Source organism: Camelina sativa, chromosome 8 (genome assembly GCF_030686135.1).
Source record: "Camelina sativa cultivar CO46 ecotype springtype chromosome 8, ASM3068613v1".
NCBI lineage: Eukaryota > Viridiplantae > Streptophyta > Magnoliopsida > Brassicales > Brassicaceae > Camelina > Camelina sativa.
In genome coordinates, this window is record NC_141887.1 from 7,360,893 (window position 1) to 7,370,567 (window position 9,675).

Genomic DNA, 9,675 nt, shown 5'->3' on the forward strand with positions numbered 1-9,675 from the left:
GCCTTCTGTTCATGGTAATGCAGATGGTTAGAGAGTATGTTGTTGCTGGTCATGGTCGAGGAAGCGGTCGTGGTCGTGGATGCGGTCGTGGTCGTGGTAGGGGCAGAGTCCCAACAGTTAGTGATATTGTGGACCAGAGTATGACAGCTGAGGGTGTTGGCGAGTCGTAGGGTTTCCAGGAGGATTCTATGAGTATGGCCGGAGGGAGCGGTGTTGGTGCTCGAGTGGCGGGTGATGCTAGGGTTCCGGGTGTGGGAGTCCCAGCAGGAGGAGTTCCTGGAGTTGATCTTGCAGGCTTGTTAGCATAGGTTTTGGAGCGGTTGCCAAGAGTGGTACCGGCTCAGGCTCAGGTAGTGCCACCAGTGGAGGCGGAGGAGCGGTAGCCAGTGGCTGCGGATGCGGGAGCGCATGGTCGTTATTTGTCCATGCTGAGGGAGATGCGTGGCATTGATACTGCGCGGTTTTTGGGTGATACAGATCCTACTACGGCAGATGCGTGGAGGATGAGTGTGGAACGTAACTTCCAGACTCTGAGATGTCTGGAGGAGTTTTGGGTGGACATAAGGATCCACAATTTGATTGGTGATGCTCAGGTGTGGTGGAGATCAGTGGTTGCGAGGAGAGTGCAGAGGGAAATGACTTGGGCTGACTTCGTGGAGGGGTTCAACCGCAAGTACTTTCCGAGAGAGGATTTGGACCGGTTGGAGGTGCAGTTCCTTCAGTTATCTCAGGGGACGCGGTCAGTGCTGGAACTGGACTTGGAGTTCACTCGACTTCTATCTTATGGGGGTCGGGCTTTGGAGTCTGAGGGGGCCCAGATTAGGAGGTTTATGAGGGCTCTTCGTGATGACTTGAGGGTCCATTATAGAGGACGGAGTTATACTACGTGTGCAGAGTTGGTTGAGACTGCAGCAGAGATTGAGGAGGATATCCGGGCACAGGCAGTGACGGGTAGTCCAGCGGTGCAGCCTAGGAAGGCTCATCATCAGGGAGATTCTAGCAAGGGTGGCAAGCCTGCACAGGGAACCAAGAGGAAGTGGGAGGCTACGCAGAGACCGAGTGGTGCAGGATGCTTTGGTTTTGGGGGCATGGATCACAAGGTAGCTAGTTGTCCCAAGAGGAGTGGTCCGATGGCAGCGGTTCGTGTTTGCTATCATTGTAGGGAGCCTGGGCACATCAAGCCGAAGTGTCCTAAGTTACAACAGATGGCAGTGGGAGCAGTGCAGCATATGGTGCAGCCTGGAGTGCAGCCTGGAGTGCAGCAGGTAGCACGGATTGAGCAGGCGCCACGGGTTTACACGACTGTCGAGACTGGTGGAACCAGTGCCGGGACGATCACATGTATAATTTCTGGTACTTAAACTTTGTGAATTTTAGTAGGTTCAGATTTTATGTTTGCCTATGATAAAGTGTTAGGGTCTCAACACATGAGGTTTGTGTAGGGACCTTGTTGGTGGACGGGTTTAAGTCCAATGTTATGTTTGATTCTGGAGCTACTCATAGCTTCATTACTCCATAGTGTGCAGAGACAGCAAATATCAGAGGAGATTCCGGGGAGCATATAGAAGTTGTCAGAGTCGCGGGAGGCAAGTTTCTGAGGGTCATTGGACAAGCTAGGGGAGTTGTGGCCAGCGGATTTGCTTATCAGTCCAGTAGAGTTGTATGATGTTATTCTCGGGATGGATTGGTTGCATCGGCATATGGTTCATCTAGATTGCCATCGGGGTAGAGTGGAGTTTGAGCATCCAGGAGGGAAGTTGGCTTTTCAGGGGATTAAACCGACTTCAGGGAGTCTCGTGATCTCGTCCATGCAGGCTGGGAAGATGATCAAGAAGGGTCGTGAGGCTTATTTGGTTACTATATCGATGCTAAAGTCAGTAGGGCAGTCTACGATCAGCGGTATTCTGGTCGTTGAGGAGTTTGAGGATGTGTTTCAGTCATTGCAGATCATTGCAGGGATTACCACCATCTCAGTATGATTGGGGACGACGCAGTTATCCAAGGCTCCTTATAGGATTGTCTAGCAAAGATGGCAGAGCTGAAGAAGCAGTTGGAGGATCTGTTGAGCAAGAAATTTATCCATCATAGTGTTTCACCGTGGGGAGTGCCGGTGTTATTCGTTAAGAAGAAGGATGAGAGTTTTCGTTTGTTCATTGACTACAGAGGTTTGAACCGGGTCACTGTGAAGAACAAGTACCCTTTTCCCAGGATAGATGAGTTGTTGGATCTGTTGAGAGGTGCTACTTGGTTCTCCAAGATAGATTTGGCGTCGGGTTATCATCAGATTCCTATAGATGAGGCAGATGTGAGGAAGACTGCTTTTAGGACGAGGTACGGGCATTATGAGTTTGTGGTGATGTCGTTTGGTTTGACTAACGCGCCAGCAGCATTTATGAGATTGATGAACAGCGTGTTTCAGGAGTTTCTGGACGTGTCTGTCATCATTTTCATCAACGATATCCTGGTATATTCTAAGAGTCTTGAGGAGCATGCAGTGCATTTGAGGGCAGTTCTGGAGAAGTTGCGGGAGCAGAAGTTGTTTGCTAAGTTGAGCAAGTGCAGTAGTTGGCAGCGTGAGATGGGATTTTTGGGTCATATTGTTTCTGCAGAGGGGGTTTCTGTAGATCCAGAGAAGATTCAGGCTATCAGGGATTGGCCTAGACCGCAGAATGCCACTGAGATCAGGAGTTTTCTTGGGTTGGCAGGTTACTACATGAGCTTTGTGCAGGGATTTGCAAGCAAGGCACGTCCTATGACTAAGTTGACGGGGAAGGATGTTTCTTTTGTTTGGTCACAAAAGTGTGATGAGGGCTTTGCAAGCCTGAAGGAGATGTTGACGACTACGCCAGTATTGGCTTTGCCTGAGCAGGGAGAACCCTATGTGGTTTATACAGATGCATCCAGAGTTGGTTTGGGGTGTGTGTTGATGCAGAATGGGAAGGTGATTGCCTATGCTTCGCGGCAGTTGCGGAAGCAGGAGGACAACTATCCTACTCATGATTTGGAGATGGCTGCTATAGTTTTTGTCCTGAAGATTTGGAGATCTTATCTTTACAATGTAAAGGTACAGGTGTTTGCAAATCATAAGAGTCTGAAGTACATATTCACTCAGCCCGAGCTGAAGTTGAGGCAGAGGCGGTGGATGGAGCTTGTGGCGGATTATAATTTGGAGATAGCCTATCACCCTGGTAAGGCTAACTTGGTTGCAGGTGCTCTGAGTTGGAAGAGGCCATCTTCGGATCAGGAGCAGGTTATGGAGTCTATGATAGGAGAGATCAGTGCGTTAAGTTTGTGTGCGGTTTTGCAGGAACCATTGGGTTTGGAGGCGGCTGAAAGAGCAGATCTTCTGAGTAGAGTACGGTTGGCACAGGAGAAGGATTTGGGGCTGGTGAATGCCTCAAAGGATGTTGATTATGAGTATCAGGTTTCGGCTAATGGTACTATTTTGGTGCATATGCGGATTCATGTGCCCAAGGATGAGGAGCTAAGACAGGAGATCTTGAGGGAGGCTCATGCGAGCAAGTTCTCTATTCATCCAGGAGCGACTAAGATGTACCGTGATCTCAAGAGGTACAATCACTGGCTCGGGATGAAGAAGGATGTAGCTAGGTGAGTCGCGAGTTGCGATGTTTGCCAGCTAGTGAAGGTTGAGCATCAGGTTCCAGGCGGGTTACTGAAGAGTCTACCATTCCCGAGTAGAAGTGGGATATGATTACTATGGATTTTGTGGTAGGATTGCCAGTGTCTTGGACCTTTGATGCTATTTGCGTCATTGTGGACCGGTTGACTATGTCTGCACATTTTCTGGCCATTAAGAAGACAGATGGAGCAGCGGTCTTGGCTAAGAAATATGTGAGGGAGAGAGTCAGGTTGCATGGGGTGCCAACGAGTATTGTGTCTGATAGGGATTCTAAGTTCACTTCGGTGTTCTGGAGGGCATTTCAGGCAGAGATAGGCACTAAGGTGCATATGAGTACAGCTTATCATTCCAAACAGATGGACAGTCAGAGAGGACAATCTAGACGTTAAAGAATTTGTTGAGGATGTGTGTGTTGGATTGGGGTGGCCATTGGGCAGATCACCTAAACCTGGTAGAGTTAGCTTACAACAACAATTATCAGGCGAGTATTGGGATCACTCCTTATGAGGCTTTGTATGGGAGACCTTGTCGTACACCGTTATGCTGGATTTAGGTGGGGGAGAGGAGCATGTATGGTGCTAGTTTTGTTCAGGAGACCTCAGAGAAGATTCGGGTTCTCAAGCTGAACATGAAGGAAGCTAAGGATCGGCAGAGGAGTTATGCCGATAGGAGGAGGAGAGATCTTGAGTTTCAGGTAGGAGACAGAGTTTACCTCAAGATGGCCATGTTGCAAGGTTCGAACAGGTCATTGACTGAGACTAAGTTGAGTCCGATGTATATGGGTACGTTCAGAGTAATTGAGCGGGTGGGACCGGTAGCATATAGGCTGGTGTTGCTTGAGGTTATGCGTGCGTTACACAAGGTTTTCCATGTGTCTATGTTGTGGAAGTGTCTCCATGAGGATGATTAGTTGTTGGCTTAGATTCTTCAGGATCTTCAGCTTAACATGACTTTGGAGGCGAGACCAGTGAGGGTTCTCGAGAGGAGGATCATGGAGCTTTGGAGGAAGAAGGTTCCTTTGATGAGAGTCTATTGGGACTGTGATGGCGTTGAGGAGCAGACTTGGGAGCCAGAGGCGAGGATGAAGGCAAGGTTCAAGAAGTGGTTCGAGACGCAGGTCTCAACTTGAACTTGTCTAGTCTGGTCCCAGTTGTAGTCCGTGGCTGGAGAGGGAATGCAGTATTCAAGCCCATCTCTCTTGTTTACTTGGTTTCTTAGGGGTGGTTGGTTGTGCGACTAAGTAACAAGATGAGGTGGTGCTTGGAGTACAAAATTTCCATGAGGCGGTGGTTTGAAGGAAAGTTTCCTGGAATAGAAGTTTTTAAAAGAGGAAAGTTTCAAAAGTGGAAAGTTCTAAAAATGGAAAGTTTTATGTGAGCTAGAATTTGTCCATTTTTAGTGGTTGTTAGCCTTGGAGAGGCTTATGTGGCCTTCGTGGCGGACTCTTGAGTCATTGTGCCCGTGTGTGGCAGTGTTTTGAGACATTGTGTGGCCTTTGTGGTGGGCTGTTTAGCCATTGTGTAACATTTATGGCGGGCTGTTTACCCATTGTGTGGCCTTTGTGGCGGACTGTTTAGCCAATTGTGTGGCCTTTGTGGCGGGCTGTTTAGCCAATGTGCCTGTTTAGGTGATCCTTCGGGATGTGTGGTCTTCGTGACGGTCCTTCGGGACGTGTGCCCTGTTGAGGCGATCCTTCGGGATGAGTGGTCTTTGTGACGGTCCTTCGGGATATATGGTCTTCATGACGGTCCTTCGGGACAAGTGGTCTTTGTGACGGTCCTGTTTAGGACATTTGTTTGGCCTTGGTGGCGGTCCTATTTAGGACATTTCTTTCGCCTTGATGGCGGTCCTGTTTAGGAAATATGGTTGGGCCTTTGTGGCGGCCCTTGTGGCATGTATATGATCCTTGTGTGATCATGAGTTATTCGAGTGAGAGGATATGTCGCTGGTAGGACATTGTGATGTTTTACTCGAGCCACGGGAAGGAAACCTGGTTAGGACTAGGGCTCAGACGTGTTCAGAATTGTTTGCTCGCGACTCTTGGGGGACTTTATTTCTCCTAGTACTGCCAGATTCTGAGACTTTGTGGCTTGAGAGTATGGTTGGTATATCGACTTCGGATGACGATCCGGGGGCGCGCTGTAGGGTGGCAACCTGAGAAACGAATATTGGACTTCCTTATATATTATGGCATGCGGGCTTAGGCCCGATGAGGAACCAGCATTATGGCATGCAGACTTAGGCCTGATGAGGAGCCAATAAAAACTCAACGTTAAGGCCTATGAGTAAAGGAAAGTCCAAAAGTCGAGAGAAAATAATGTTTGAAACGTGAGTCTATCGCCTAAAGGTGACCTTTCGTAGATCGGTCGGAGGTAGTGCGGGCCGTGGAGACGGTTGCACGGGAGTCCTTGACTTATGGTTGTTCGCTTTTCCTAAGCCTAGGAGATTCAAACAGGAGCTTGAGGAAGCTAGATGCAAGGCTATGATGGACATGGTGATTATAGAGATGCCTTTGATTGATGCAGTGAAGTTTTCTCCTGGGATTAAGCGGTATGTGAGGAGGATGGTCACCAATGGTTTGAGTCCTGAGGAAGGAGCACTGCTTACAAAGGATGTCAGTGCAATTTTGTTGAAGCAGCCTCCACAAAGGAAGAAGGAAAAGAAGCAGGAGGTGGTTGTCTCTAAGGAAGTAAGTGCAGTGATTCAGAGTAGGATTGCAGAGAAGTTATCAGATCCTGGAAGCTTTGTTCTTGATTGCTCTATCTCTACAGAACGGTTTGCTCACTCACTTTGTGATCTCGGTTCTAGTATCAATTTAATGCCACATTCTGTTGTTGTGAGACTTGGGATGACAGATTTGAAGCCGATTAAAATATCTCTTATCTTAGCTGATCGATCCAGAAGGATTCCTGAAGGTGTCTTAGAAGATATTCCAATCAAGATTGGAGGTTGCATGATTCTCATTGACTTTGTGGTGCTGGAATATGACAAAGAGCCTAGTGATCCTCTTATCTTAGGAAGCTCATTCTTGGCTATAGTCGGTGCCATCATTGATGTTAAGAAGGGACACATAGCTCTGAATATAGATGATTTGGTTATCAACTTTGAGATGGACAAGCTGAGAAGGGCTCCCACTATTGATGGTCAGACATTTTTTGTGGAGATTGCTTCCGATGACGATCCGATCATAGAGCTTCATGGAGACATTACTGCTAGGTATGTCAAAGAGATGGAGACTGTTGAGGAAGTGAGTAAGCAAGCTGTTAAGCTTGAAGATTGGAGTGGAAAACTTCTAATCAGTACTAGAGACCATGATGAGGTTCTGATCCATGACAAGTCGCTGGTAGATAACGTTTTTGTATTGGAAACACGGTTTGCTGAGGTTAGTTGCAGAATCGTTGAAGAAACACGAGTTGCAGGCTCAACATCAATCGATGCAGCTGTTGCATCGCTCAACACACTTCCACGAGAACATCCAGACTTTTCCAGAACCGAAGATTCTCGAGTTGATTCTTTAGCTGCAAGTCCTAAACCAGTTGTAAAGCTGAAACCTCACCATTCCACAGTCCAGAATCCACAGGTAAAGCAAAGATACGCATTTCCTTCTCTTAAACCTCTTCCTATCATCCATAAGACTTTCAGAGGTATAAAAGCTGTTTTGCAGTTAACTAAGCCATGAGATTATCGTAGAGCGCTTGTTTCTTCTGTTGATAATTTTGCAGGACATAAGAGAAGCAAACCCGTCCCTAAGTCCTGTCCTGGTCATTATCCTCACATCCTTGGCAGATCTCATATACCTACTGTCTACACACCCCCTTGGATGAAGAGGACATTTTCTCAGAAGCATTCATTGCCATGTTCCGATCCACCGGATGCCTGAGATCCGACACAGTCAAGCTAATGACTAAAAACAAGCGCTTAGTGGGAGGCAACCCACTGGTAGGTTTTTCTTTTTCCTTCTTTTTTTGATTTATTTTTATTTTTATTTTTATTTTATTTGTCAGTCTCTTGCTTGATAACACTGGGGACAGTGTTGTTTAAGTCTGGAGGAGGCAATTACTAATTACGTTTTTGATTTTGAGCGTCAGTCCAAAAAAAAAAATTGTTTTATTGAGTCAAAACTTTTGTTGGGAACTATGATTTTTCTTTTCAGTGTACTGTCTTGGTTGATTAATGCTGCAGATTTAGTCCAAAATCCGACTAATGAAAAATCCAAAGGCTGACCAGTGAACCAGAGACATCCAAATTTCCAACAGAATCCAAAAAGCATGAGGTAATTTCTGCGCTTATCTTTTTACCTCATCAAAGAGATTGATGTTCATAGGGCTTGACTCCTCGTTCATACCTGACAAGTTTAGATTACGAAAAAGAAAAAAAATTGGAATTTCTCTCCCTTATTCAAGTTTAAAAAGATTATTCATGAGAGCTTTGTTTTTTTTAAAAATAGAATAAAAGATGAGATGATTTTGATCAGTTTAGAGGGATAGGTAAAGTACGTGTGACCCCATTATTCTACTCTTGAGTCAAATGATCACACAAAACTTGGAAGCAAGGGGTAGGTAAAATACCGATGACCTCATTATTCGTCTACACCTTTGATAAAAAGAGAAAAAAAATAATATTCAGAAAAAGAAAAAAAAAGCAAAACTCAAAGGAAGATAAAATAAAATAAGTCTCGAGGAGAGAAAGAGTACCACATGTGTTAAATATATTGTTTTGCTTGTTATGGTATTATACGGGAATGAGTCTAGAAGGTTCTTGACATTGATCAAATTGATGATTCCCATCGATGAAGGCTTAATGGAGGATGTTGTGGAATTTGGGATGATACAAATGCCAACGGAGAAGTACATGGTGGTTCGATTTGGATTTATCTGTTAAGCATATGGATTATGGTTTGGATGATCATGGCAATACTTTAAAAAGAAAAGGAGTTTCCGTGTTTTCAAACTTTTTCCACAGATTAAGTTCTTGATTTGTTTGAGGGCAAGCAAAAGCTAAGTCTGGGGGAATTGAATATCATGGTTTTGAGGTGTTTTTAGCCTTGATATAATTCTTATCTATAGAGTCTTTGAGAGTCTTTACAGGTTTTATAGGATTTAGCATGGATATGAGTATAATAGAGCTAAATAGGAGGATTTGGGACACATTTAAGCATTGAGGCTGAGTTGTGAAGTTGGGAGACGAGTTCAGAGCTATGCATCGGTCGATGCAGATGATAATTTCGATCGATGCAATGTCCACAAGACGAATTAGAAGTTTTTCCACAAGTTTTGAAGATTTACAAAACCGCCCCAAAGTTTTCCATATTTGCATCATTAATCCTTGAACGTGTTTTATCAATATAAATAGGTTTTCTAGGTCATTGTTTAGTCCTAAACTATATTTTTCCCTGCAATTTTTGAGAGAGAACCCTGAGAGATTTTGAGAGAGTTTTTGGAGTGAAGAATCAAGACTCCTTCAGAGAAGATTCAGAACTTCTTTACTTCTTCTTCTAATTTCTTAATGATATCTATTTTATTCATGGTTTTTGTTTCATTGATCATGTCTGAGTAGATCTCTTGTTAGGTTCAGTGTTTTCATAGGGTTTTTATGATTTATTTGATCTCTTATTATTTATGATTCATTATCTTCTGTGATCTTTATCTTTGGTTGTTCTGAATGCTAGATCTTTGATTAGTCATCTCGATTTAGATCTTAAGATTATTGATTGATATGAGAATATAATTGATTTTCCTGATAAAACCTTTGATGAGCAAAATTACTTATTGCAAAGAGATTTGATTTAGTAATTTTGTGAACAATCTGAACTTGTTTTGAAATATATATTTGTTTCAATTACTGAAATTGATATTCATTTACATTACTTACAAAAAATGTTACAAGTCTTACATTATTTTATTAAATTGATATAAAATATTTGTATCAGTTATCAAAACTAATATAAAATATTTATATCATTTTAGAAAACTGTTGTTAAAACTAATATTATAATAAATAATATAAAAATATTTTTCTGTAAATATAATATTTAA